General features: G+C 43.2%; 1 pseudogene; it reads left to right on the forward strand.

Annotated features, from left to right (window-relative positions):
* The first annotated feature begins 4,297 nt into the window (after positions 1 to 4,297).
* On the forward strand, positions 4,298 to 4,425 carry LOC121138012 (annotated as a pseudogene).
* The last annotated feature ends 576 nt before the right edge of the window (positions 4,426 to 5,001 follow it).

The following is a 5,001-nucleotide window of genomic DNA, read 5'->3' on the forward strand; positions in this document are numbered from 1 at the left end:
GAACCAGCCAGGGGAGAGGAGAGAGCAGAAGCTTCTCTGGTGGGAGCCTTTCTTAGGAAGTTCTCTTGAACCTTTTTGGGGCCTGCTTAAAGTTTTCTTTACATCGTTGAACAAGTCTCTGTGTTGTCAATCCCCGACACCCTCCGCACGTTCTCGGACACAGGCCGCGCAGCAGACGCGACAATTGGAGGTCCTACCGAGATCGTGAAAGTGAGGTAGGTGGACGGGGTCGTCCCTTTTGCCAGCCAGGGACAGATGGAGGAAAATAGGAAAAGAAACAATGGGAAATAGTCCCTGGAAGTTTAAATTACAGTATCACATAAAAAAGTTGCCTGAAGAACAGGGGACTACCACCATGGCAGGCTTTTTAAAATGGATTGAAGGAGGGAGCCCATGGTTCATTACTGGGGAAGGCCTAAATGTCCCAGATTGGGAGGATGTTTGCTATGATATTCAGAGAGCCGGGTATTGGTGGCATATGCCTTTAATCCCAACACTCGGAGGCAGAGATAGGAAGGAATGAGGCCATCCTGGTCTATAGAGCAAGTTCCAGGACAGCCTCCAAAAGGATAGAGAGAAACCCAGTCTCAAAAAAAAAGAGAGAAAGAAAAAGAAAAAAAGAAATGAAAAAAAAGGGTAAAATAAGAAATAAAATAAAAAATCTCCAGTCTTTCGCCTGATCCACTGAGGTCAGGAAAGTAAAAAGAAACTGAGAGATCTAAAAGGCTAGCCAGTAAGGCTATGTGGATGTGTTAAAAAGGGGTACCAAACTAGGGGTACCGGATTAAATCTCCAGGCCTTCGCCTGACAAAGGTCAGGAAAGTAAGGGGACCCTGAGAGATGGCCCTCAATTGGAGGGTGGATTGTGTAAATCTTAAGGCTTTTTGCATGAGGGAACATCCTGGGTTGAAAGTTGGATTGAAAATGGGTGAATAGCCGGGCGTTGGCGGCACACGCCTTTAATCCCAGTACTCGGGAGACACAGGCAGGCAGATCTCTTGAGTTCAAGGCCAGCCTGGTCTACAAAGCAAATTCCAAGACAGCCTCCAAATAATACAGAAAAAAAATGGTAACAAGCTGGGCGGTGGTGGCACACGCCTTTAATCCCAGCACTTGGGAGGCAGAGGCAGGCGTATCTCTGTGAGTTCGAGGCCAGGCTGGACTGACAGCCTCAAACAATACAGAGAAACCCTGACTTAAAAAAAAATGGGAAAAAATTTGTAACAGTAAAGATGTACTGGTATTAAGTAAAGAAAACGAAAAAGACAAAGGTATATGGAATGAAAAATTGTTGTTTACATTTAAATTCTATTTTGTGAGTCATCTCTAAAAACTTTTGGCCAAAAGCTTGGCCTCTCCACCTTGCATCTACAGAGTTCAAGGAGTAGGTACGGCTGTACCCCATGACTATAGCTCAAATGGAGGAATGATAAAGAACATACAGGACTTTTTAACCTTTTAGTTCAAGGATTGGCTGGAGTTGTTCTTTTACATAGATTTCAATTAAGGTAGCTTCATTGCAACAGACTAATCATGACCTAGGGAAAAAGGATGACTGAAAAATGCATGTATGTTCTGAATGTATGGTGTGGCCACACCGGTTTGTATGAAATGTGATTGTGAATGCGTGAGTGTGAACTGCTTATATGATTAAAAGGATACTTAAATCCCTTCAAAAATAGTTAAGAAGCTACCTAGATTGCTTTAAATATAGCCAAAAGGAACATCCAGCCAGTCTGTTAATGTTTTAACAGAAAAATTTAAGATGCAAATGAGGCCTTGTCAGCTAGTGAGAGTTCTACAGGTTAGATTGGGAAAGACTGCTCAAAGACTTCAAATAATTTTCAAAAGTTATTTGGACACAGTATAGTTTACAATCTTTGAGTGATTTTCCGAAGTTTTTGGGAAATATTTAATGGATATGTCCTTTTTAATGGTCATCTACAAATAATCTAAATTTATCTAGATAGTTAACCAAGGAGGGTAGACAAATCCTTCTACTATAATGGTCCAGCTTCAACAGTTCAAAAAAATTTTTTAGAAAATAAAAAGGGGGAATAATGTCCCCAGTCCCCATATGACTCATCAAATAATACACTCCTCATTTAAAAATTTTATAATGTGAATGCCAGTGAGCTTCAGACAGATTCTGGCATGATGGAACTTGAGCAACCATTGCTCAGGTCAAATGGAGACATCCATGCACTAAACAGTGGAGAAGACCCTAATTTGGGGTCGAGGGCATGTTTGTGTTTTCTTGTAGGAAAAGAATAAAAGCTTCGGCATGGAGCAGAGAAAAACTGGACCTGAGACCATGGGAGCCTACCTAAGCCAGTTTGAGTGAGATCTCCTAAATCAGTGTTCCTGACCCTTGCTGTCATCGAATCTAGAGCCCAAGAAAGAAAGAAAACAGTCGGTTCGAGATTTCCAGTTTCTCAACAGACCTGCTGCATCAACCTTCCGGACCCATGAGTTTTCATCGTGAAGCCAACAGAGAAAAAAGGACCCATTTAAAACATTTGGACATTCGTATGGACTGTGATGAGGGGCAAAAGCCTCTTTTCAGTAATTGAACAGGACATGGTCACTTGAAATATCAGACTTGGTGGTTCCTGTTTCTGGAATCGTGCCTAGGCCAGTGTATTTTTCTGGAGAAATGCAACTTGTCCTAATGTGACAAAAAGGAGACTTTGACTCAAGTCGCATAATCAGCTGACGTTAAATCAACAAACTGCATCACCACAGGAACAAATTGGTGCTCTGTGGATAGTGCAACAAGCCTATTGTTCATATTTTTCATAATGCTACATGTGTAACATCAATGATTGTACCGAATGTATCTGTGCAAGTGCACTTTCTAAATGCTTTCCTGAGCAGATCTTGGAACAATTGTAAACTTTATCAAATTGTAAATGTAAATCACATGCGGGTTACCCTTGTAACAGAATGTAAATCACATGTGGGTTACCCTTGTAACAGACGAAGGCTGGTAGAATGTTATGGCCCAGATCTGGTGATGGGTACGGTGATGGAGAGGCGCTATGTCAATGGGGTTCCTGGAAATGGTGGCAGTGGCGGTAGGCATTCTGGCTTTATGCCGGGCTCAAACGTGCCTTGTTCCAGAGGCAAGAGATCCGTAACCAAGTATTGCTTAGCCTAGCCCATGGCAATCCCGATAGCCATGAAGGTTGGTTACAGATGATTTAAAGTTGGGGTGTCTCCGACGACGGGCAACCTGTGGGGAAGACCCCTCCCGCCTAAGACAGGGGTTCAAGGTCCCCCAAGGACGGGAAAGGGAGGGTGACCCTACTTGACCTAAGCCAGGAGTGCCTCATTTAAAAATAAAAAGGGGTGAATTGTGGGAACACCAGACCTTGAGCAGAGACCCACTTCCCCTTCTGCCTGGGAGTAGGCAGCTGTAAGACAATGTTTACTAAAAACATGTTTACTAAAAACAATACAATGCCTGGGGGCATTAAGTTCCTGGGAAAAGCCCTGCCCACAGAAACCACCCTGACCTCGACCTTGTCCAAAGACTAACCGCCCCTTCTGCCACGCTCAGATCAGTTTCTGAGGTCAGAGCAGAACCAGCCAGGGGAGAGGAGAGAGCAGAAGCTTCTCTGGTGGGAGCCTTTCTTAGGAAGTTTTCTTGAACCTTTTTGGGGCCTGCTTAAAGTTTTCTTTACATCGTTGAACAAGTCTCTGTGTTGTCAATCCCCGACACCCTCCGCACGTTCTCGGACACAGGCCGCGCAGCAGACGCGACAAACCACAAATTGCTGAATATGCTGAGGTCCCATTAACCCCGTATTCCCAGCACAGTCATCATCAAGGCACAGTACTGATGGTGGCTTCTCTCCTTGCAGACTGGCCATTCAATGAATGGTTATAAGTACACAGCAAGTGGCATATTTTTGAGAGAGTATGAACTGCTTTCACTCCACACCTGTGATCCCTCAGCTTCTTTCCCAGGGATTTATCCATCTCCACCTCAGTGATCTGGAATGTGCATGTGACCTTTGAATTTTCTGGAGACCACTGTGAGGGGAGACTTCAGCTTAATGGGTCACCCCCCAGGAAATTTTCTTGACACTCCAGGGGTTAAAATTAACAACAATCAGCCGGGCGTTGGTGGCACACGCCTTTAATCCCAGCACTCGGGAGGCAGAGGCAGGCGGATCTCTGTAAGTTCGAGGCCAGCCTGGACTACCAAGCGAGTTCCAGGACAGCCTCCAAAGCCACAGAGAAACCCTGTCTCAAAAAACCAAAAAAAAAACCAACAAAAAAATTAACAACAATCACTTCTTGGTCTTTTGGCTAAGATCAAGTATAGTATCTGTTCTTATCAGTTTAAAATTAAGTACAGTAATAAATTATAACAAAATTACCAAAGCATTGCTTGGTGAGGCAGTGACAGAACTCTTTTCCACTTTGTTTGAAATTCTGGCTTAAATCACCAATGTTAGGTGAAATATAAACATAGGGCAAAATCTATTTATTCAAAATATTTTATTAAAATTAGTGCATTTAAAAAACAAGCATGGCAGGTGAGAATTCTACCCAGGAGAGCCAAAACAACCCTGTTCAACAATGTCTGGAGGCAGCACCATCCCTGACCTCAGCTTGGTATTGGCACAAAAATAGACAGGTAGACCAATAGAATCGAATTGAAAATCCGGGTATTAACCCACACACATATGAACATCTGATCTTTGACAAAGAAGCTAAAAATATACAATGGAATAAAGAAAGCATCTTCAACAAATGGTGCTGGCATAATTGGAGACTGGCATGTAGAAGAATGCAGATTGATCCATGTTTATCGCCATGCACAAAACTTAAGTACAAATGGATCAAAGACCTCAACATAAATCCAGCCACACTGAACCTCTTAGAAGAGAAAGTGGGTGGTATCCTTGAACGAATTGGTACAGGAGACAGCTTCCTGCACATAACACCAGTAGCACAGACAGTGAGATCAACAATTAATAATGGGACCTA

This window comes from Mesocricetus auratus, unplaced genomic scaffold (genome assembly GCF_017639785.1).
Source record: "Mesocricetus auratus isolate SY011 unplaced genomic scaffold, BCM_Maur_2.0 contig_13273_pilon_obj, whole genome shotgun sequence".
Taxonomy (NCBI): domain Eukaryota; kingdom Metazoa; phylum Chordata; class Mammalia; order Rodentia; family Cricetidae; genus Mesocricetus; species Mesocricetus auratus.